The sequence below is a fragment of the Schistocerca gregaria genome, chromosome 3 (genome assembly GCF_023897955.1).
Source record: "Schistocerca gregaria isolate iqSchGreg1 chromosome 3, iqSchGreg1.2, whole genome shotgun sequence".
Lineage (NCBI taxonomy): Eukaryota > Metazoa > Arthropoda > Insecta > Orthoptera > Acrididae > Schistocerca > Schistocerca gregaria.
In genome coordinates this window covers 20,629,731-20,654,350 of record NC_064922.1, presented here as the reverse complement: position 1 = coordinate 20,654,350, position 24,620 = coordinate 20,629,731, and the positions used below count along the sequence as shown (strand labels likewise).

Here is a 24,620-nt window from a genome sequence, read left to right as displayed (position 1 = left end):
CACACGACCAAGCCTGGCTATTCTCCATTCTTTGCGACTCTGATGTGCACGGACACGATGGTTGGTTGGTTTGTAGCGGCGAAGGTACCAGAATACAAAGGCGCGGACACGTTCATATACACAAGAGTTCCAAGTACTTTCGATGCTCTGGTATTACGAATGCAAATTCCGTCTGTTTTGAACGTCTTAAATTGAAAGGGCGGTCACAAATTGGTCCATTTCACTCCTTGTCCACAATCACACAGCACCTGAGGTAACAAGCACATCTCAAGCCCCATTGTGCTCTCCATTGTTCATGCCAACTCAGTGCCTCGCTCTTTGCTACTGTGTCAAACTCTTGTCGTCCAACTGCAAAACACTGGGACACAACAAGTTTCCGCTTCCCCTTTGCACTGATCGTACTACGAAACGCTCCCCAAACTTGGCAATCACCCATGCAGATGACTTTTCCGACTTTACACGACGCTCACGCAACGCTCACGCTAGTGACAGCCTTATTTATAGTTCGACGTTGCGCCAAAGCGAATGAGCACATTTCGCCTACGGCTTATGCCGCTCTTCTAGTGTGGCTGCTATGGGTCTGCGGGCACCGAGGGGCTGCAAGCTTCCTGTGTTCGCACCTATATCACCTGTGCTTCCTTGTCAGAGACAGACTATCGCAAAACATACAACTCACTCCATGAATTGATTGCTACGGCATCTGTTATCAGCAGTCACAACCAGCAACACCAGTAGCAGCCGACTGCACGCAAAGAATGGGAACGTGCAGTGGGATTTACGTGAAATCGGCGCAATTGTGGATGCTAATCGTTCGCTTGTATCTGCCTACACACCTCTGCCGGTTGGGAATTATTCCACTTGCATGGCAAGGTGCGCATGTAGGTGTGTTAAAAATTCTGGAGGCGCTGGGTATCGATCCCAGTACCTCTCGCACGCTAAGCGAGCGCTCTACCATCTGAGCTACGCCCACCCCCCCGATAACTAGTAGTGCTACATACAGTCATATCAACGTCACAGACCCTTGCACTCCCATTATTCCGCAGACAAACACTACTCTCTATGTATCAGTGAGGGTGTCTTTCAGGTTTCGTGCATTCTGTATCGAATCGTAGTTGGCCACAATGAAAGTGGCACGCATAACGTCGAAAATAGAGTTCAGACACCGCTCTGAGTAAGACGAACGTGTTGTCCACCTCTAGACTTCAATGACGTTAAGCCGTGATACCTAAGACAGATCTGCACTCGATGACACCACGATAACAGCCGGTCCCCACACTTACATCTTGCTCTCCTTATGACAGTATACATAATATCAGTCTGTGACGCTGGTTTTGCAACTTCTTGCGTGCGTTTATGTTCGCTGCGACCAACACTTACCATGCACTGACCACAAAACATGGAGGAGCGGGGGCTTGAAACCGAGACCGTTCACACGCTAAGCGAACGATCTGCCAACTGAGCTACAGCTACACACACGACCAAGCCTGGCTATTCTCCATTCTTTGCGACTCTGATGTGCACGGACACGATGGTTGGTTGGTTTGTAGCGGCGAAGGTACCAGAATACAAAGGCGCGGACACGTTCATATACACAAGAGTTCCAAGTACTTTCGATGCTCTGGTATTACGAATGCAAATTCCGTCTGTTTTGAACGTCTTAAATTGAAAGGGCGGTCACAAATTGGTCCATTTCACTCCTTGTCCACAATCACACAGCACCTGAGGTAACAAGCACATCTCAAGCCCCATTGTGCTCTCCATTGTTCATGCCAACTCAGTGCCTCGCTCTTTGCTACTGTGTCAAACTCTTGTCGTCCAACTGCAAAACACTGGGACACAACAAGTTTCCGCTTCCCCTTTGCACTGATCGTACTACGAAACGCTCCCCAAACTTGGCAATCACCCATGCAGATGACTTTTCCGACTTTACACGACGCTCACGCTAGTGACAGCCTTATTTATAGTTCGACGTCGCGCCAAAGCGAATGAGCACATTTCGCCTACGGCTTAGGCCGCTCTTCTAGTGTGGCTGCCCTGTGTCTGCAGGCAGCGAGGGGCTGCAAGCTTCCTGTGTTCGCACCTATATCACCTGTGCTTCCTTGTCAGAGACAGACTATCGCAAAACATACAACTCACTCCATGAATTGATTGCTACGGCATCTGTTATCAGCAGTCACAACCAGCAACACCAGTAGCAGCCGACTGCACGCAAAGAATGGGAACGTGCAGTGGGATTTACGTGAAATCGGCGCAATTGTGGATGCTAATCGTTCGCTTGTATCTGCCTACACACCTCTGCCGGTTGGGAATTATTCCACTTGCATGGCAAGGTGCGCATGTAGGTGTGTTAAAAATTCTGGAGGCGCTGGGTATCGATCCCAGTACCTCTCGCACGCTAAGCGAGCGCTCTACCATCTGAGCTACGCCCACCCCCCCGATAACTAGTAGTGCTACATACAGTCATATCAACGTCACAGACCCTTGCACTCCCATTATTCCGCAGACAAACACTACTCTCTATGTATCAGTGAGGGTGTCTTTCAGGTTTCGTGCATTCTGTATCGAATCGTAGTTGGCCACAATGAAAGTGGCACGCATAACGTCGAAAATAGAGTTCAGACACCGCTCTGAGTAAGACGAACGTGTTGTCCACCTCTAGACTTCAATGACGTTCAGCCGTGATACCTAAGACAGATCTGCACTCGATGACACCACGATAACAGCCGGTCCCCACACTTACATCTTGCTCTCCTTATGACAGTATACATCATATCAGTCTGTGACGCTGGTTTTGCAACTTCTTGCGTGCGTTTATGTTCGCTGCGACCAACACTTACCATGCACTGACCACAAAACATGGAGGAGCCGGGGCTTGAAACCGAGACCGTTCACACGCTAAGCGAACGATCTGCCAACTGAGCTACAGCTACACACACGACCAAGCCTGGCTATTCTCCATTCTTTGCGACTCTGATGTGCACGGACACGATGGTTGGTTGGTTTGTAGCGGCGAAGGTACCAGAATACAAAGGCGCGGACACGTTCATATACACAAGAGTTACAAGTAGTTTCGATGCTCTGGTATTACGAATGCAAATTCCGTCTGTTTTGAACGTCTTAAATTGAAAGGGCGGTCACAAATTGGTCCATTTCACTCCTTGTCCACAATCACACAGCACCTGAGGTAACAAGCACATCTCAAGCCCCATTGTGCTCTCCATTGTTCATGCCAACTCAGTGCCTCGCTCTTTGCTACTGTGTCAAACTCTTGTCGTCCAACTGCAAAACACTGGGACACAACAAGTTTCCGCTTCCCCTTTGCACTGATCGTACTACGAAACGCTCCCCAAACTTGGCAATCACCCATGCAGATGACTTTTCCGACTTTACACGACGCTCACGCAACGCTCACGCTAGTGTCAGCCTTATTTATAGTTCGACGTCGCGCCAAAGCGAATGAGCACATTTCGCTTACGGCTTAGGCCGCTCTTCTAGTGTGGCTGCCCTGTGTCTGCAGGCAGCGAGGGGCTGCAAGCTTCCTGTGTTCGCACCTATATCACCTGTGCTTCCTTGTCAGAGACAGACTATCGCAAAACATACAACTCACTCCATGAATTGATTGCTACGGCATCTGTTATCAGCAGTCACAACCAGCAACACCAGTAGCAGCCGACTGCACGCAAAGAATGGGATCGTGCAGTGGGATTTACGTGAAATCGGCGCAATTGTGGATGCTAATCGTTCGCTTGTATCTGCCTACACACCTCTGCCGGTTGGGAATTATTCCACTTGCAGGGCAAGGTGCGCATGTAGGTGTGTTAAAAATTCTGGAGGCGCTGGGTATCGATCCCAGTACCTCTCGCACGCAAAGCGAGCGCTCTACCATCTGAGCTACGCCCACCCCCCCGATAACTAGTAGTGCTACATACAGTCATATCAACGTCACAGACCCTTGCACTCCCATTATTCCGCAGACAAACACTACTCTCTATGTATCAGTGAGGGTGTCTTTCAGGTTTCGTGCATTCTGTATCGAATCGTAGTTGGCCACAATGAAAGTGGCACGCATAACGTCGAAAATAGAGTTCAGACACCGCTCTGAGTAAGACGAACGTGTTGTCCACCTCTAGACTTCAATGACGTTAAGCCGTGATACCTAAGACAGATCTGCACTCGATGACACCACGATAACAGCCGGTCCCCGCACTTACATCTTGCTCTCCTTATGACAGTATACATCATATCAGTCTGTGACGCTGGTTATGCAACTTCTTGCGTGCGTTTATGTTCGCTGCGACCAACACTTACCATGCACTGACCACAAAACATGGAGGAGCCGGGGCTTGAAACCGAGACCGTTCACACGCTAAGCGAACGATCTGCCAACTGAGCTACAGCTACACACACGACCAAGCCTGGCTATTCTCCATTCTTTGCGACTCTGATGTGCACGGACACGATGGTTGGTTGGTTTGTAGCGGCGAAGGTACCAGAATACAAAGGCGCGGACCCGTTCATATACACTAGAGTTCCAAGTAGTTTCGATGCTCTGGTATTACGAATGCAAATTCCGTCTGTTTTGAACGTCTTAAATTGAAAGGGCGGTCACAAATTGGTCCATTTCACTCCTTGTCCACAATCACACAGCACCTGAGGTAACAAGCACATCTCAAGCCCCATTGTGCTCTCCATTGTTCATGCCAACTCAGTGCCTCGCTCTTTGCTACTGTGTCAAACTCTTGTCGTCCAACTGCAAAACACTGGGACACAACAAGTTTCCGCTTCCCCTTTGCACTGATCGTACTACGAAACGCTCCCCAAACTTGGCAATCACCCATGCAGATGACTTTTTCGACTTTACACGACGCTCACGCTAGTGACAGCCTTATTTATAGTTCGACGTCGCGCCAAAGCGAATGAGCACATTTCGCCTACGGCTTAGGCCGCTCTTCTAGTGTGGCTGCCCTGTGTCTGCAGGCAGCGAGGGGCTGCAAGCTTCCTGTGTTCGCACCTATATCACCTGTGCTTCCTTGTCAGAGACAGACTATCGCAAAACATACAACTCACTCCATGAATTGATTGCTACGGCATCTGTTATCAGCAGTCACAACCAGCAACACCAGTAGCAGCCGACTGCACGCAAAGAATGGGAACGTGCAGTGGGATTTACGTGAAATCGGCGCAATTGTGGATGCTAATCGTTCGCTTGTATCTGCCTACACACCTCTGCCGGTTGGGAATTATTCCACTTGCATCGCAAGGTGCGCATGTAGGTGTGTTAAAAATTCTGGAGGCGCTGGGTATCGATCCCAGTACCTCTCGCACGCTAAGCGAGCGCTCTACCATCTGAGCTACACCCACCCCGCACCGATAACTAGTAGTGCTACATACAGTCATATCAACGTCACAGACCCTTGCACTCCCATTATTCCGCAGACAAACACTACTCTCTATGTATCATTGAGGGTGTCTTTCAGGTTTCCTGCATTCTGTATCGAATCCTAGTTGGCCTCAATGAAAGTGGCACGCATAACGTCGAAAATAGAGTTCAGACACCGCTCTGAGTAAGACGAAAGTGTTGTCCACCTCTAGACTTCAATGACGTTAAGCCGTGATACCTAAGACAGATCTGCACTCGATGACACCACGATAACAGCCGGTCCCCACACTTACATCTTGCTCTCCTTATGACAGTATACATCATATCAGTCTGTGACGCTCGTTTTGCAACTTCTTGCGTGCGTTTATGTTCGCTGCGACCAATACTTACCATGCACTGACCACAAAACATGGAGGAGCCGGGGCTTGAAACCGAGACCGTTCACACGCTAAGCGAACGATCTGCCAACTGAGCTACAGCTACACACACGACCAAGCCTGGCTATTCTCCATTCTTTGCGACTCTGATGTGCACGGACACGATGGTTGGTTGGTTTGTAGTGGCGAAGGTAACAGAATACAAAGGCGCGGACACGTTCATATACACAAAAGTTCCAAGTAGTTTCGATGCTCTGGTATTACGAATGCAAATTCCGTCTGTTTTGAGCGTCTTAAATTGAAAGGGCGGTCACAAATTGGTCCATTTCACTCCTTGTCCACAATCACACAGCACCTGAGGTAACAAGCACATCTCAAGCCCCATTGTGCTCTCCATTGTTCATGCCAACTCAGTGCCTCGCTCTTTGCTACTGTGTCAAACTCTTGTCGTCCAACTGCAAAACACTGGGACACAACAAGTTTCCGCTTCCCCTTTGCACTGATCGTACTACGAAACGCTCCCCAAACTTGGCAATCACCCATGCAGATGACTTTTTCGACTTTACAGGACGCTCACGCTAGTGACAGCCTTATTTATAGTTCGACGTCGCGCCAAAGCGAATGAGCACATTTCGCCTACGGCTTAGGCCGCTCTTCTAGTGTGGCTGCCCTGTGTCTGCAGGCAGCGAGGGGCTGCAAGCTTCCTGTGTTCGCACCTATATCACCTGTGCTTCCTTGTCAGAGACAGACTATCGCAAAACATACAACTCACTCCATGAATTGATTGCTACGGCATCTGTTATCAGCAGTCACAACCAGCAACACCAGTAGCAGCCGACTGCACGCAAAGAATGGGAACGTGCAGTGGGATTTACGTGAAATCGGCGCAATTGTGGATGCTAATCGTTCGCTTGTATCTGCCTACACACCTCTGCCGGTTGGGAATTATTCCACTTGCATCGCAAGGTGCGCATGTAGGTGTGTTAAAAATTCTGGAGGCGCTGGGTATCGATCCCAGTACCTCTCGCACGCTAAGCGAGCGCTCTACCATCTGAGCTACACCCACCCCCCACCGATAACTAGTAGTGCTACATACAGTCATATCAACGTCACAGACCCTTGCACTCCCATTATTCCGCAGACAAACACTACTCTCTATGTATCATTGAGGGTGTCTTTCAGGTTTCCTGCATTCTGTATTGAATCGTAGTTGGCCACAATGAAAGTGGCACGCATAACGTCGAAAATAGAGTTCAGACACCGCTCTGAGTAAGACGAACGTGTTGTCCACCTCTAGACTTCAATGACGTTAAGCCGTGATACCTAAGACAGATCTGCACTCGATGACACCACGATAACAGCCGGTCCCCACACTTACATCTTGCTCTCCTTATGACAGTATACATCATATCAGTCTGTGACGCTGGTTTTGCAACTTCTTGCGTGCGTTTATGTTCGCTGCGACCAATACTTACCATACACTGACCACAAAACATGGAGGAGCCGGGGCTTGAAACCGAGACCGTTCACACGCTAAGCGAACGATCTGCCAACTGAGCTACAGCTACACACACGACCAAGCCTGGCTATTCTCCATTCTTTGCGACTCTGATGTGCACGGACACGATGGTTGGTTGGTTTGTAGTGGCGAAGGTAACAGAATACAAAGGCGCGGACACGTTCATATACACAAGAGTTCCAAGTAGTTTCGATGCTCTGGTATTACGAATGCAAATTCCGTCTGTTTTGAGCGTCTTAAATTGAAAGGGCGGTCACAAATTGGTCCATTTCACTCCTTGTCCACAATCACACAGCACCTGAGGTAACAAGCACATCTCAAGCCCCATTGTGCTCTCCATTGTCCATGCCAACTCAGTGCCTCGCTCTTTGCTACTGCGTAAAACTCTTGTCGTCCAACTGCAAAACACTGGGACACAATAAGTTTCCGCGTCCCCTTTGCACTGATCGTACTACGAAACGCTCCCCAAACTTGGCAGTCACCCATGCAGATGACTTTTCCAACTTTACACGACGCTCACGCAACGCTCACGCTAGTGACAGCCTTATTTATAGTCCGACGTCGCGCCAAAGCGAATGAGCACATTTCGCCTACGGCTTAGGCCGCTCTTCTAGTGTGGCTGCTCTGTGTCTGCAGGTAGCGAGGGGCTGCAAGCTTCCTGTGTTCGCACCTATATCACCTGTGCTTCCTTGTCAGAGACAGACTATCGCAAAACATACAACTCACTCCATGAATTGATTGCTACGGCATCTGTTATCAGCAGTCACAACCAGCAACACCAGTAGCAGCCGACTGCATGCAAAGAATGAGAACGTGCAGTGGGATTTACGTGAAATCGGCGCAATTGTGGATGCTAATCGTTCGCTTGTATGTGCCTACACACCTCTGCCGGTTGGGAATTATTCCACTTGCATGGCAAGGTGCGCATGTAGGTGTGTTAAAAATTCTGGAGGCGCTGGGTATCGATCCCAGTACCTCTCGCACGCTAAGCGAGCGCTCTACCATCTGAGCTACGCCCACCCCCCCGATAACTAGTAGTGCTACATACAGTCATATCAACGTCACAGACCCTTGCACTCCCATTATTCCGCAGACAAACACTACTCTCTATGTATCAGTGAGGGTGTCTTTCAGGTTTCGTGCATTCTGTATCGAATCGTAGTTGGCCACAATGAAAGTGGCACGCATAACGTCGAAAATAGAGTTCAGACACCGCTCTGAGTAAGACGAACGTGTTGTCCACCTCTAGACTTCAATGACGTTAAGCCGTGATACCTAAGACAGATCTGCACTCGATGACACCACGATAACAGCCGGTCCCCACACTTACATCTTGCTCTCCTTATGACAGTATACATCATATCAGTCTGTGACGCTGGTTTTGCAACTTCTTGCGTGCGTTTATGTTCGCTGCGACCAACACTTACCACGAACTGACCACAAAACATGGAGGAGCCGGGGCTTGAAACCGAGACCGTTCACACGCTAAGCGAACGATCTGCCAACTGAGCTACAGCTACACACACGACCAAGCCTGGCTATTCTCCATTCTTTGCGACTCTGATGTGCACGGACACGATGGTTGGTTGGTTTGTAGCGGCGAGGTACCAGAATACAAAGGCGCGGACACGTTCATATACACAAGAGTTCCAAGTAGTTTCGATGCTCTGGTATTACGAATGCAAATTCCGTCTGTTTTGAACGTCTTAAATTGAAAGGGCGGTCACAAATTGGTCCATATCACTCCTTGTCCACAATCACACAGCACCTGAGGTAACAAGCACATCTCAAGCCCCATTGTGCTCTCCACTGTTCATGCCAACTCAGTGCCTCGCTCTTTTCTACTGTGTCAAATTCTTGTCGTCCAACTGCAAAACACTGGGACACAACAAGTTTCCGCTTCCCCTTTGCACTGATCGTACTACGAAACGCTCCCCAAACTTGGCAATCACCCATGCAGATGACTTTTCCGACTTTACACTACGCTCACGCAACGCTCACGCTAGTGACAGCCTTATTTATAGTTCGACGTCGCGCCAAAGCGAATGAGCACATTTCGCCTACGGCTTAGGCCGCTCTTCTAGTGTGGCTGCCCTGTGTCTGCAGGCAGCGAGGGGCTGCAAGCTTTCTGTGTTCGCACCTATATCACCTGTGCTTCCTTGTCAGAGACAGACTATCGCAAAACATACAACTCACTCCATGAATTGATTGCTACGGCATCTGATATCAGCAGTCACAACCAGCAACACCAGTAGCAGCCGACTGCACGCAAAGAATGGGAACGTGCAGTGGGATTTACGTGAAATCGGCGCAATTGTGGATGCTAATCGTTCGCTTGTATCTGCCTACACACCTCTTGCATGGCAAGGTGCGCATGTAGGTGTGTTAAAAATTCTGGAGACGCTGGGTATCGATCCCAGTACCTCGCGCACGCTAAGCGAGCGCTCTACCATCTGAGCTACGCCCACCCCCCCGATAACTAGTAGTGCTACATACAGTCATATCAACGTCACAGACCCTTGCACTCCCATTATTAAGCAGACAAACACTACTCTCTATGTATCAGTGAGGGTGTCTTTCAGGTTTCGTGCATTCTGTATCGAATCGTAGTTGGCACGCATTACGTCGAAAATAGAGTTCAGACACCGCTCTGAGTAAGACGAACGTGTTGTCCACCTCTAGACTTCAATGACGTTAAGCCGTGATACCTAAGACAGATCTGCACTCGATGACACCACGATAACAGCCGGTCCCCGCACTTACATCTTGCTCTCCTTATGACAGTATACATCATATCAGTCTGTGACGCTGGTTATGCAACTTCTTGCGTGCGTTTATGTTCGCTGCGACCAACACTTACCATGCACTGACCACAAAACATGGAGGAGCCGGGGCTTGAAACCGAGACCGTTCACACGCTAAGCGAACGATCTGCCAACTGAGCTACAGCTACACACACGACCAAGCCTGGCTATTCTCCATTCTTTGCGACTCTGATGTGCACGGACACGATGGTTGGTTGGTTTGTAGCGGCGAAGGTACCAGAATACAAAGGCGCGGACCCGTTCATATACACAAGAGTTCCAAGTAGTTTCGATGCTCTGGTATTACGAATGCAAATTCCGTCTGTTTTGAACGTCTTAAATTGAAAGGGCGGTCACAAATTGGTCCATTTCACTCCTTGTCCACAATCACACAGCACCTGAGGTAACAAGCACATCTCAAGCCCCATTGTGCTCTCCATTGTTCATGCCAACTCAGTGCCTCGCTCTTTGCTACTGTGTCAAACTCTTGTCGTCCAACTGCAAAACACTGGGACACAACAAGTTTCCGCTTCCCCTTTGCACTGATCGTACTACGAAACGCTCCCCAAACTTGGCAATCACCCATGCAGATGACTTTTTCGACTTTACACGACGCTCACGCTAGTGACAGCCTTATTTATAGTTCGACGTCGCGCCAAAGCGAATGAGCACATTTCGCCTACGGCTTAGGCCGCTCTTCTAGTGTGGCTGCCCTGTGTCTGCAGGCAGCGAGGGGCTGCAAGCTTCCTGTGTTTGCACCTATATCACCTGTGCTTCCTTGTCAGAGACAGACTATCGCAAAACATACAACTCACTCCATGAATTGATTGCTACGGCATCTGTTATCAGCAGTCACAACCAGCAACACCAGTAGCAGCCGACTGCACGCAAAGAATGGGAACGTGCAGTGGGATTTACGTGAAATCGGCGCAATTGTGGATGCTAATCGTTCGCTTGTATCTGCCTACACACCTCTGCCGGTTGGGAATTATTCCACTTGCATCGCAAGGTGCGCATGTAGGTGTGTTAAAAATTCTGGAGGCGCTGGGTATCGATCCCAGTACCTCTCGCACGCTAAGCGAGCGCTCTACCATCTGAGCTACACCCACCCCCCACCGATAACTAGTAGTGCTACATACAGTCATATCAACGTCACAGACCCTTGCACTCCCATTATTCCGCAGACAAACACTACTCTCTATGTATCATTGAGGGTGTCTTTCAGGTTTCCTGCATTCTGTATTGAATCGTAGTTGGCCACAATGAAAGTGGCACGCATAACGTCGAAAATAGAGTTCAGACACCGCTCTGAGTAAGACGAACGTGTTGTCCACCTCTAGACTTCAATGACGTTAAGCCGTGATACCTAAGACAGATCTGCACTCGATGACACCACGATAACAGCCGGTCCCCACACTTACATCTTGCTCTCCTTATGACAGTATACATCATATCAGTCTGTGACGCTGGTTTTGCAACTTCTTGCGTGCGTTTATGTTCGCTGCGACCAATACTTACCATACACTGACCACAAAACATGGAGGAGCCGGGGATTGAAACCGAGACCGTTCACACGCTAAGCGAACGATCTGCCAACTGAGCTACAGCTACACACACGACCAAGCCTGGCTATTCTCCATTCTTTGCGACTCTGATGTGCACGGACACGATGGTTGGTTGGTTTGTAGTGGCGAAGGTAACAGAACACAAAGGCGCGGACACGTTCATATACACAAGAGTTCCAAGTAGTTTCGATGCTCTGGTATTACGAATGCAAATTCCGTCTGTTTTGAGCGTCTTAAATTGAAAGGGCGGTCACAAATTGGTCCATTTCACTCCTTGTCCACAATCACACAGCACCTGAGGTAACAGGCACATCTCAAGCCCCATTGTGCTCTCCATTGTCCATGCCAACTCAGTGCCTCGCTCTTTGCTACTGCGTAAAACTCTTGTCGTCCAACTGCAAAACACTGGGACACAATAAGTTTCCGCGTCCCCTTTGCACTGATCGTACTACGAAACGCTCCCCAAACTTGGCAGTCACCCATGCAGATGACTTTTCCAACTTTACACGACGCTCACGCAACGCTCACGCTAGTGACAGCCTTATTTATAGTCCGACGTCGCGCCAAAGCGAATGAGCACATTTCGCCTACGGCTTAGGCCGCTCTTCTAGTGTGGCTGCTCTGTGTCTGCAGGTAGCGAGGGGCTGCAAGCTTCCTGTGTTCGCACCTATATCACCTGTGCTTCCTTGTCAGAGACAGACTATCGCAAAACATACAACTCACTCCATGAATTGATTGCTACGGCATCTGTTATCAGCAGTCACAACCAGCAACACCAGTAGCAGCCGACTGCATGCAAAGAATGAGAACGTGCAGTGGGATTTACGTGAAATCGGCGCAATTGTGGATGCTAATCGTTCGCTTGTATGTGCCTACACACCTCTGCCGGTTGGGAATTATTCCACTTGCATGGCAAGGTGCGCATGTAGGTGTGTTAAAAATTCTGGAGACGCTGGGTATCGATCCCAGTAACTCGCGCACGCTAAGCGAGCGCTCTACCATCTGAGCTACGCCCACCCCCCCGATAACTAGTAGTGCTACATACAGTCATATCAACGTCACAGACCCTTGCACTCCCATTATTCCGCAGACAAACACTACTCTCTATGTATCAGTGAGGGTGTCTTTCAGGTTTCGTGCATTCTGTATCGAATCGTAGTTGGCCACAATGAAAGTGGCACGCATAACGTCGAAAATAGAGTTCAGACACCGCTCTGAGTAAGACGAACGTGTTGTCCACCTCTAGACTTCAATGACGTTAAGCCGTGATACCTAAGACAGATCTGCACTCGATGACACCACGATAACAGCCGGTCCCCACACTTACATCTTGCTCTCCTTATGACAGTATACATCATATCAGTCTGTGACGCTGGTTTTGCAACTTCTTGCGTGCGTTTATGTTCGCTGCGACCAACACTTACCACGCACTGACCACAAAACATGGAGGAGCCGGGGCTTGAAACCGAGACCGTTCACACGCTAAGCGAACGATCTGCCAACTGAGCTACAGCTACACACACGACCAAGCCTGGCTATTCTCCATTCTTTGCGACTCTGATGTGCACGGACACGATGGTTGGTTGGTTTGTAGCGGCGAAGGTACCAGAATACAAAGGCGCGGACACGTTCATATACACAAGAGTTCCAAGTAGTTTCGATGCTCTGGTATTACGAATGCAAATTCCGTCTGTTTTGAACGTCTTAAATTGAAAGGGCGGTCACAAATTGGTCCATATCACTCCTTGTCCACAATCACACAGCACCTGAGGTAACAAGCACATCTCAAGCCCCATTGTGCTCTCCACTGTTCATGCCAACTCAGTGCCTCGCTCTTTTCTACTGTGTCAAATTCTTGTCGTCCAACTGCAAAACACTGGGACACAACAAGTTTCCGCTTCCCCTTTGCACTGATCGTACTACGAAACGCTCCCCAAACTTGGCAATCACCCATGCAGATGACTTTTCCGACTTTACACTACGCTCACGCAACGCTCACGCTAGTGACAGCCTTATTTATAGTTCGACGTCGCGCCAAAGCGAATGAGCACATTTCGCCTACGGCTTAGGCCGCTCTTCTAGTGTGGCTGCCCTGTGTCTGCAGGCAGCGAGGGGCTGCAAGCTTTCTGTGTTCGCACCTATATCACCTGTGCTTCCTTGTCAGAGACAGACTATCGCAAAACATACAACTCACTCCATGAATTGATTGCTACGGCATCTGATATCAGCAGTCACAACCAGCAACACCAGTAGCAGCCGACTGCACGCAAAGAATGGGAACGTGCAGTGGGATTTACGTGAAATCGGCGCAATTGTGGATGCTAATCGTTCGCTTGTATCTGCCTACACACCTCTTGCATGGCAAGGTGCGCATGTAGGTGTGTTAAAAATTCTGGAGACGCTGGGTATCGATCCCAGTACCTCGCGCACGCTAAGCGAGCGCTCTACCATCTGGGCTACGCCCACCCCCCCGATAACTAGTAGTGCTACATACAGTCATATCAACGTCACAGACCCTTGCACTCCCATTATTAAGCAGACAAACACTACTCTCTATGTATCAGTGAGGGTGTCTTTCAGGTTTCGTGCATTCTGTATCGAATCGTAGTTGGCACGCATTACGTCGAAAATAGAGTTCAGACACCGCTCTGAGTAAGACGAACGTGTTGTCCACCTCTAGACTTCAATGACGTTAAGCCGTGATACCTAAGACAGATCTGCACTCGATGACACCACGATAACAGCCGCTCCCCACACTTACATCTTGCTCTCCTTATGACAGTATACATCATATCAGTCTGTGACGCTGGTTCTGCAACTTCTTGCGTGCGTTTATGTTCGCCGCGACCAACACTTACCATGCACTGACCACAAAACATGGAGAAGCCGGGGCTTGAAACCGAGACCGTTCACACGCTAAGCGAACGATCTGCCAACTGAGCTACAGCTACACACACGACCAAGCTCGGCTATTCTCCATTCTTTGCGACTCTGATGTGCACGGACACGATGGTTGGTTGGTTTGTAGTGGCGAAGGTAACAGAATACAAAGGCGCGGACACGTTCATATACACAAGAGTTCCAAGTAGTTTCGATGCTCTGGTATTACGAATGCAAATTCCGTCTGTTTTGAACGTCTTAAATTGAAAGGGCGGTCACAAATTGGTCCATTTCACTCCTTGTCCACAATCACACAGCACCTGAGGTAACAAGCACATCTCGAGCCCCATTGTGCTCTCCATTGTTCATGCCAACTCAGTGCCTCGCTCTTTGCTACTGTGTAAAACTCTTGGCGTCCAACTGCAAAACACTGGGACACAACAAGTTTCCGCTTCCCCATTGCACTGATCGTACTACGAAACGCTCCCCAAACTTGGCAATCTCCCATGCAGATGACTTTTACGACTTTACACGACGCTCACGCAACCCTCACGCTAGTGACAGCCTTATTTATAGTTCGACGTCGCGCCAAAGCGAATGAGCACATTTCGCCTACGGCTTAGGCCGCTCTTCTAGTGTGGCTGCCCTGTGTCTGCATTCAGCGAGGGGCTGCAAGCTTTCTGTGTTCGCACCTATATCACCTGTGCTTCCTTGTCAGAGACAGACTATCGCAAAACATACAACTCACTCCATGAATTGATTGCTACGGCATCTGTTATCAGCAGTCACAACCAGCAACACCAGTAGCAGCCGACTGCACGCAAAGAATGGGAACGTGCAATGGGATTTACGTGAAATCGGCGCAATTGTGGATGCTAATCGTTCGCTTGTATCTGCCTACACACCTCTGCCGGTTGGGAATTATTCCACTTGCATGGCAAGGTGCGCATGTAGGTGTGTTAGAAATTCTGGAGGCGCTGGGTATCGATCCCAGTACCTCTCGCACGCTAAGCGAGCGCTCTACCATCTGAGCTACGCCCACCCCCCCGATAACTAGTAGTGCTACATACAGTCATATCAACGTCACAGACCCTTGCACTCCCATTATTCCGCAGACAAACACTACTCTCTATGTATCAGTGAGGGTGTCTTTCAGGTTTCGTGCATTCTGTATCGAATCGTAGTTGGACACAATGAAAGTGGCACGCATTACGTCGAAAATAGAGTTCAGACACCGCTCTGAGTAAGACGAACGTGTTGTCCACCTCTAGACTTCAATGACGTTAAGCCGTGATACCTAAGACAGATCTGGACTCGATGACACCACGATAACAGCCGGTCCCCACACTTACATCTTGCTCTCCTTATGACAGTATACATCATATCAGTCTGTGACGCTGGTTTTGCAACTTCTTGCGTGCGTTTATGTTCGCCGCGACCAACACTTACCATGCACTGACCACAAAACATGGAGAAGCCGGGACTTGAACCCGAGACCGTTCACACGCTAAGCGAACGATCTGCCAACTGAGCTACAGCTACACACACGACCAAGCCTGGCTATTCTCCATTCTTTGCGACTCTGATGTGCACGGACACGATGGTTGGTTGGTTTGTAGCGGCGAAGGTACCAGAATACAAAGCCGCGGACACGTTCATATACACAAGAGTTCCAAGTAGTTTCGATGCTCTGGTATTACGAATGCAAATTCGGTCTGTTTTGAACGTCTTAAATTGAAAGGGCGGTCACAAATTGGTCCATTTCACTCCTTGTCCACAATCACACAGCACCTGAGGTAACAAGCACATCTCGAGCCCCATTGTGCTCTCCATTGTTCATGCCAACTCAGTGCCTCGCTCTTAGCTACTGTGTAAAACTCTTGTCGTCCAACTGCAAAACACTGGGACACAACAAGTTTCCGCTTTCCCTTTGCACTGATCGTACTACGAAACGCTCCCCAAACTTGGCAATCACCCATGCAGATGACTTTTCCGACTTTACACGACGCTCACGCTAGTGACAGCCTTATTTATAGTTCGACGTCGCGCCAAAGCGAATGAGCACATTTCGCCTACGGCTTAGGCCGCTCTTCTAGTGTGGCTGCCCTGTGTCTGCAGGCAGCGAGGGGCTGCAAGCTTTCTGTGTTCGCACCTATATCACCTGTGCTTCCTTGTCAGAGACAGACTATCGCAAAACATACAACTCACTCCATGAATTGATTGCTACGGCATCTGTTATCAGCAGTCACAACCAGCAACACCAGTAGCAGCCGACTGCACGCAAAGAATGGGAACGTGCAGTGGGATTTACGTGAAATCGGCGCAATTGTGGATGCTAATCGTTCGCTTGTATCTGCCTGCACACCTCTGCCGGTTGGGAATTATTCCACTTGCATGGCAAGGTGCGCATGTAGGTGTGTTAGAAATTCTGGAGGCGCTGGGTATCGATCCCAGTACCTCTCGCACGCTAAGCGAGCGCTCTACCATCTGAGCTACGCCCACCCCCCCGATAACTAGTAGTGCTACATACAGTCATATCAACGTCACAGACCCTTGCACTCCCATTATTCCGCAGACAAACACTACTCTCTATGTATCAGTGAGGGTGTCTTTCAGGTTTCGTGCATTCTGTATCGAATCGTAGTTGGACACAATGAAAGTGGCACGCATTACGTCGAAAATAGAGTTCAGACACCGCTCTGAGGAAGACGAACGTGTTGTCCACCTCTAGACTTCAATGACGTTAAGCCGTGATACCTAAGACAGATCTGCACTCGATGACACCACGATAACAGCCGGTCCCCACACTTACATCTTGCTCTCCTTATGACAGTATACATCATATCAGTCTGTGACGCTGGTTTTGCAACTTCTTGCGTGCGTTTATGTTCGCCGCGACCAACACTTACCATGCACTGACCACAAAACACGGAGAAGCCGGGACTTGAACCCGAGACCGTTCACACGCTAAGCGAACGATCTGCCAACTGAGCTACAGCTACACACACGACCAAGCCTGGCTATTCTCCATTCTTTGCGACTCTGATGTGCACGGACACGATGGTTGGTTGGTTTGTAGCGGCGAAGGTACCAGAATACAAAGGCGCGGACACGTTCATATACACAAGAGTTCCAAGTAGTTTCGATGCTCTGGTATTACGAATGCAAATTCCGTCTGTTTTGAACGTCTTAAATTGAAAGGGCGGTCACAAATTGGTCCATTTCACTCCTTGTCCACAATCACACAGCACCTGAGGTAACAAGCACATCTCGAGCCCCATTGTGCTCTCCATTGTTCATGCCAACTCAGTGCCTCGCTCTTTGCTACTGTGTAAAACTCTTGTCGTCCAACTGCAAAACACTGGGACACAACAAGTTTCCGCTTCCCCTTTGCACTGATCGTACTACGAAACGATCCCCAAACTTGGCAATCACCCATGCAGATGACTTTTCCGACCTTACACGACGCTCACGCTAGTGACAGCCATATTTATAGTTCGACGTCGCGCCAAAGCGAATGAGCACATTTCGCCTACGGCTTAGGCCGCTCTTCTAGTGTGGCTGCCCTGTGTCTGCAGGCAGCGAGGGGCTGCAAGCTTTCTGTGTTCGCACCTATATCACCTGTGCTTCCTTGTCAGAGACAGACTATCGCTAAACATACAACTCACTCCATGAATTGATTGCTACGGCATCTGTTATCAGCAGTCACAACCAGCAACACCAGTAGCAGCCGACTGCACGCAAAGAATGGGAACGTGCAGTGGGATTTACGTGAAATCGGCGCAATTGTGGATGCTAATCGTTCGCTTGTATCTGCCTACACACCTCTTGCATGGCAAGGTGCGCATGTAGGTGTGTTAAAAATTCTGGAGACGCTGGGTATCGATCCCAGTAACTCGCGCACGCTAAGCGAGCGCTCTACCATCTGAGCTACGCCCACCCCCCCGATAACTAGTAGTGCTACATACAGTCATATCAACGTCACAGACCCTTGCACTCCCATTATTCCGCAGACAAACACTACTCTCTATGTATCAGTGAGGGTGTCTTTCAGGTTTCGTGCATTCTGTATCGAATCGTAGTTGGCCACAATGAAAGTGGCACGCATAACGTCGAAAATAGAGTTCAGACACCGCTCTGAGTAAGACGAACGTGTTGTCCACCTCTAGACTTCAATGACGTTAAGCCGTGATACCTTAGACAGATCTGCACTCGATGACACCACGATAACAGCCGGTCCCCACACTTACGTCTTGCTCTCCTTATGACAGTATACATCATAACAGTCTGTGACGCTGGTTTTGCAACTTCTTGCGTGCGATTATGTTCGCCGCGACCAACACTTACCATGCACTGACCACAAAACATGGAGAAGCCGGGACTTGAACCCGAGACCGTTCACACGCTAAGCGAACGATCTGCCAACTGAGCTACAGCTACACACACGACCAAGCCTGGCTATTCTCTATTCTTTGCGACTCTGATGTGCACGGACACGATGGTTGGTTGGTTTGTAGCGGCGAAGGTACCAGAATACAAAGGCGCGGACACGTTCATATACACAAGAGTTCCAAGTAGTTTCGATGCTCTGGTATTACGAATGCAAATTCCGTCTGTTTTGAACGTCTTAAATTGAAAGGGCGGTCACAAATTGGTCCATTTCACTCCTTGTCCACAATCACACAGCACCTGAGGTAACAAGCACATCTCGAGCTCCATTGTGCTCTCCATTGTTCATGCCAACTCAGTGCCTCGCTCTTTGCTACTGTGTAAAACTCTTGGCGTCCAACTGCAAAACACTGGGACACAACAAGTTTCCGCGTCCCCATTGCACTGATCGTACTACGAAACGCTCCCCAAACTTGGCAATCACCCATTGCAGATGACTTTTCCGACTTTACACGACGCTCACGCTAGTGACAGCCTTATTTATAGTTCGACGTCGCGCCAAAGCGAATGAGCACATTTCGCCTACGGCTTAGGCCGCTCTTCTAGTGTGGCTGCCCTGTGTCTGCAGGCAGCGAGGGGCTGCAAGCTTTCTGTGTTCGCACCTATATCACCTGTGCTTCCTTGTCAGAGACAGACTATCGCAAAACATACAACTCACTCCATGAATTGATTGCTACGGCATCTGTTATCAGCAGTCACAACCAGCAACACCAGTAGCAGCCGACTGCACGCAAAGAATGGGAACGTGCAGTGGGATTTACGTGAAATCGGCGCAATTGTGGATGCTAATCGTTCGCTTGTATCTGCCTACACACCTCTGCCGGTTGGGAATTATTCCACTTGCATGGCAAGGTGCGCATGTAGGTGTGTTAGAAATTCTGGAGGCGCTGGGTATCGATCCCAGTACCTCTCGCACGCTAAGCGAGCGCTCTACCATCTGAGCTACGCCCACCCCCCCGATAACTAGTAGTGCTACATACAGTCATATCAACGTCACAGACCCTTGCACTCCCATTATTCCGCAGACAAACACTACTCTCTATGTATCAGTGAGGGTGTCTTTCAGGTTTCGTGCATTCTGTATCGAATCGTAGTTGGACACAATGAAAGTGGCACGCATTACGTCGAAAATAGAGTTCAGACACCGCTCTGAGTAAGACGAACGTGTTGTCCACCTCTAGACTTCAATGACGTTAAGCCGTGATACCTAAGACAGATCTGCACTCGATGACACCACGATAACAGCCGGTCCCCACACTTACATCTTGCTCTCCTTATGACAGTATACATCATATCAGTCTGTGACGCTGGTTTTGCAACTTCTTGCGTGCGTTTATGTTCGCCGCGACCAACACTTACCATGCACTGACCACAAAACATGGAGAAGCCGGGACTTGAACCCGAGACCGTTCACACGCTAAGCGAACGATCTGCCAACTGAGCTACAGCTACACACACGACCAAGCCTAGCTATTCTCCATTCTTTGCGACTCTGATGTGCACGGACACGATGGTTGGTTGGTTTGTAGCGGCGAAGGTACCAGAATACAAAGGCGCGGACACGTTCATATACACAAGAGTTCCAAGTACTTTCGATGCTCTGGTATTACGAATGCAAATTCCGTCTATTTTGAACGTCTTAAATTGAAAGGGCGGTCACAAATTGGTCCATTTCACTCCTTGTCCACAATCACACAGCACCTGAGGTAACAAGCACATCTCGAGCCCCATTGTGCTCTCCATTGTTCATGCCAACTCAGTGCCTCGCTCTTTGCTACTGTGTAAAACTCTTGTCGTCCAACTGCAAAACACTGGGACACAACAAGTTTCCGCTTCCCCTTTGCACTGATCGTACTACGAAACGATCCCCAAACTTGGCAATCACCCATGCAGATGACTTTTCCGACTTAACACGACGCTCACGCTAGTGACAGCCTTATTTATAGTTCGACGTCGCGCCAAAGCGAATGAGCACATTTCGCCTACGGCTTAGGCCGCTCTTCTAGTGTGGCTGCCCTGTGTCTGCAGGCAGCGAGGGGCTGCAAGCTTTCTGTGTTCGCACCTATATCACCTGTGCTTCCTTGTCAGAGACAGACTATCGCTAAACATACAACTCACTCCATGAATTGATTGCTACGGCATCTGTTATCAGCACTCACAACCAGCAACACCAGTAGCAGCCGACTGCACGCAAAGAATGGGAACGTGCAGTGGGATTTACGTGAAATCGGCGCAATTGTGGATGCTAATCGTTCGCTTGTATCTGCCTACACACCTCTTGCATGGCAAGGTGCGCATGTAGGTGTGTTAAAAATTCTGGAGACGCTGGGTATCGATCCCAGTAACTCGCGCACGCTAAGCGAGCGCTCTACCATCTGAGCTACGCCCACCCCCCCGATAACTAGTAGTGCTACATACAGTCATATCAACGTCACAGACCCTTGCACTCCCATTATTCCGCAGACAAACACTACTCTCTATGTATCAGTGAGGGTGTCTTTCAGGTTTCGTGCATTCTGTATCGAATCGTAGTTGGCCACAATGAAAGTGGCACGCATAACGTCGAAAATAGAGTTCAGACACCGCTCTGAGTAAGACGAACGTGTTGTCCACCTCTAGACTTCAATGACGTTAAGCCGTGATACCTTAGACAGATCTGCACTCGATGACACCACGATAACAGCCGGTCCCCACACTTACATCTTGCTCTCCTTATGACAGTATACATCATAACAGTCTGTGACGCTGGTTTTGCAACTTCTTGCGTGCGATTATGTTCGCCGCGACCAACACTTACCATGCACTGACCACAAAACATGGAGAAGCCGGGACTTGAACCCGAGACCGTTCACACGCTAAGCGAACGATCTGCCAACTGAGCTACAGCTACACACACGACCAAGCCTGGCTATTCTCTATTCTTTGCGACTCTGATGTGCACGGACACGATGGTTGGTTGGTTTGTAGCGGCGAAGGTACCAGAATACAAAGGCGCGGACACGTTCATATACACAAGAGTTCCAAGTAGTTTCGATGCTCTGGTATTACGAATGCAAATTCCGTCTGTTTTGAACGTCTTAAATTGAAAGGGCGGTCACAAATTGGTCCATTTCACTCCTTGTCCACAATCACACAGCACCTGAGGTAACAAGCACATCTCGAGCTCCATTGTGCTCTCCATTGTTCATGCCAACTCAGTGCCTCGCTCTTTGCTACTGTGTAAAACTCTTGGCGTCCAACTGCAAAACACTGGGACACAACAAGTTTCCGCGTCCCCATTGCACTGATCGTACTACGAAACGCTCCCCAAACTTGGCAATCACCCATTGCAGATGACTTTTCCGACTTTACACGATGCTCACGCTAGTGACAGCCTTATTTATAGTTCGACGTCGCGCCAAAGCGAATGAGCACATTTCGCCTACGGCTTAGGCCGCTCTTCTAGTGTGGCTGCCCTGTGTCTGCAGGCAGCGAGGGGCTGCAAGCTTCCTGTGTTCGCACCTATATCACCTGTGCTTCCTTGTCAGAGACAGACTATCGCAAAACATACAACTCACTCCATGAATTGATTGCTACGGCATCTGTTATCAGCAGTCGCAACCAGCAACACCAGTAGCAGCCGACTGCACGCAAAGAATGGGAACGTGCAGTGGGATTTACGTGAAATCGGCGCAATTGTGGATGCTAATCGTTCGCTTGTATCTGCCTACACACCTCTGCCGGTTTGTAATTATTCCACTTGCATGGCAAGGTGCGCGTGTAGGTGTGTTAAAAATTCTGGAGGCGCTCTACCATCTGAGCTACGCCCACCCCCCCGATAACTAGTAGTGCTACATACAGTCATATCAACGTCACAGACCCTTGCACTCCCATTATTCCGCAGACAAACACTACTCTCTATGTATCAGTGAGGGTGTCTTTCAGGTTTCGTGCATTCTGTATCGAATCGTAGTTGGCCACAATGAAAGTGGCACGCATAACGTCGAAAATAGAGTTCAGACACCGCTCTGAGTAAGACGAACGTGTTGTCCACCTCTAGACTTCAATGACGTTAAGCCGTGATACCTAAGACAGATCTGCACTCGATGACACCACGATAACAGCCGGTCCTCACACTTACATCTTGCTCTCCTTATGACAGTATACATCATATCAGTCTGTGACGCTGGTTTTGCAACTTCTTGCGTGCGTTTATGTTCGCCGCGACCAACACTTACCATGCACTGACCACAAAACATGGAGAAGCCGGGACTTGAACCCGAGACCGTTCACACGCTAAGCGAACGATCTGCCAACTGAGCTACAGCTACACACACGACCAAGCCTGGCTATTCTCCATTCTTTGCGACTCTGATGTGCACGGACACGATGGTTGGTTGGTTTGTAGCGGCGAAGGTACCAGAATACAAAGGCGCGGACACGTTCATATACACAAGAGTTCCAAGTAGTTTCGATGCTCTGGTATTACGAATGCAAATTCCGTCTGTTTTGAACGTCTTAAATTGAAAGGGCGGTGACAAATTGGTCCATTTCACTCCTTGTCCACAATCACACAGCACCCTAGGTAACAAGCACATCTCGAGCCCCATGGTGCTCTCCATTGTTCATGCCAACTCAGTGCCTCGCTCTTTGCTACTGTGTAAAACTCTTGTCGTCCAACTGCAAAACACTGGGACACAACAAGTTTCCGCGTCCCCATTGCACTGATCGTACTACGAAACGCTCCCCAAACTTGGCAATCACCCATGCAGATGACTTTTCCGACTTTACACGACGCTCACGCTAGTGACAGCCTTATTTATAGTTCGACGTCGCGCCAAAGCGAATGAGCACATTTCGCCTACGGCTTAGGCCGCTCTTCTAGTGTGGCTGCCCTGTGTCTGCAGGCAGCGAGGGGCTGCAAGCTTCCTGTGTTCGCACCTATATCACCTGTGCTTCCTTGTCAGAGACAGACTATCGCAAAACATACAACTCACTCCATGAATTGATTGCTACGGCATCTGTTATCAGCAGTCACAACCAGCAACACCAGTAGCAGCCGACTGCACGCAAAGAATGGGAACGTGCAGTGGGATTTACGTGAAATCGGCGCAATTGTGGATGCTAATCGTTCGCTTGTATCTGCCTACACACCTCTTGCATGGCAAGGTGCGCATGTAGGTGTGTTAAAAATTCTGGAGGCGCTGGGTATCGATCCCAGTACCTCTCGCACGCTAAGCGAGCGCTCTACCATCTGAGCTACGCCCACCCCCCCGATAACTAGTAGTGCTACATACAGTCATATCAACGTCACAGACCCTTGCACTCCCATTATTCCGCAGACAAACACTACTCTCTATGTATCTGTGAGGGTGTCATTCAGGTTTCGTGCATTCTGTATCGAATCGTAGTTGGCCACAATGAAAGTGGCACGCATAACGTCGAAAATAGAGTTCAGACACCGCTCTGAGTAAGACGAACGTGTTGTCCACCTCTAGACTTCAATGACGTTAAGCCGTGATACCTAAGACAGATCTGCACTCGATGACACCACGATAACAGCCGGTCCCCACACTTACATCTTGCTCTCCTTATGACAGTATACATCATATCAGTCTGTGACGCTGGTTTTGCAACTTCTTGCGTGCGTTTATGTTCACCGCGACC

The 24,620-nt window shown here is 49.3% G+C and overlaps 11 non-coding genes across 11 annotated transcripts; all 11 read right to left on the bottom strand.

Annotated features, from left to right (window-relative positions):
* Positions 1–897: 897 nt before the first annotated feature.
* Positions 898–971, bottom strand: Trnaa-agc (transfer RNA alanine (anticodon AGC)). The gene has a single exon. It is a non-coding gene; the product is annotated as a tRNA-Ala (tRNA).
* A 1,386-nt stretch (positions 972–2,357) lies between these two features.
* Positions 2,358–2,431, bottom strand: Trnaa-agc (transfer RNA alanine (anticodon AGC)). The gene has a single exon. It is a non-coding gene; the product is annotated as a tRNA-Ala (tRNA).
* A 1,397-nt stretch (positions 2,432–3,828) lies between these two features.
* Positions 3,829–3,902, bottom strand: Trnaa-ugc (transfer RNA alanine (anticodon UGC)). The gene has a single exon. It is a non-coding gene; the product is annotated as a tRNA-Ala (tRNA).
* A 1,386-nt stretch (positions 3,903–5,288) lies between these two features.
* Trnaa-agc (transfer RNA alanine (anticodon AGC)) lies at positions 5,289–5,362 on the bottom strand. The gene has a single exon. It is a non-coding gene; the product is annotated as a tRNA-Ala (tRNA).
* A 1,388-nt stretch (positions 5,363–6,750) lies between these two features.
* Trnaa-agc (transfer RNA alanine (anticodon AGC)) lies at positions 6,751–6,824 on the bottom strand. Its single transcript has one exon. It is a non-coding gene; the product is annotated as a tRNA-Ala (tRNA).
* Positions 6,825–8,223: 1,399 nt separating this feature from the next.
* Trnaa-agc (transfer RNA alanine (anticodon AGC)) lies at positions 8,224–8,297 on the bottom strand. Its single transcript has one exon. It is a non-coding gene; the product is annotated as a tRNA-Ala (tRNA).
* Positions 8,298–11,116: 2,819 nt separating this feature from the next.
* Positions 11,117–11,190, bottom strand: Trnaa-agc (transfer RNA alanine (anticodon AGC)). The gene has a single exon. It is a non-coding gene; the product is annotated as a tRNA-Ala (tRNA).
* A 4,304-nt stretch (positions 11,191–15,494) lies between these two features.
* Trnaa-agc (transfer RNA alanine (anticodon AGC)) lies at positions 15,495–15,568 on the bottom strand. The gene has a single exon. It is a non-coding gene; the product is annotated as a tRNA-Ala (tRNA).
* A 1,386-nt stretch (positions 15,569–16,954) lies between these two features.
* On the bottom strand, positions 16,955–17,028 carry Trnaa-agc (transfer RNA alanine (anticodon AGC)). Its single transcript has one exon. It is a non-coding gene; the product is annotated as a tRNA-Ala (tRNA).
* Positions 17,029–19,853: 2,825 nt separating this feature from the next.
* Trnaa-agc (transfer RNA alanine (anticodon AGC)) lies at positions 19,854–19,927 on the bottom strand. The gene has a single exon. It is a non-coding gene; the product is annotated as a tRNA-Ala (tRNA).
* Positions 19,928–24,149: 4,222 nt separating this feature from the next.
* On the bottom strand, positions 24,150–24,223 carry Trnaa-agc (transfer RNA alanine (anticodon AGC)). The gene has a single exon. It is a non-coding gene; the product is annotated as a tRNA-Ala (tRNA).
* Positions 24,224–24,620: the final 397 nt, after the last annotated feature.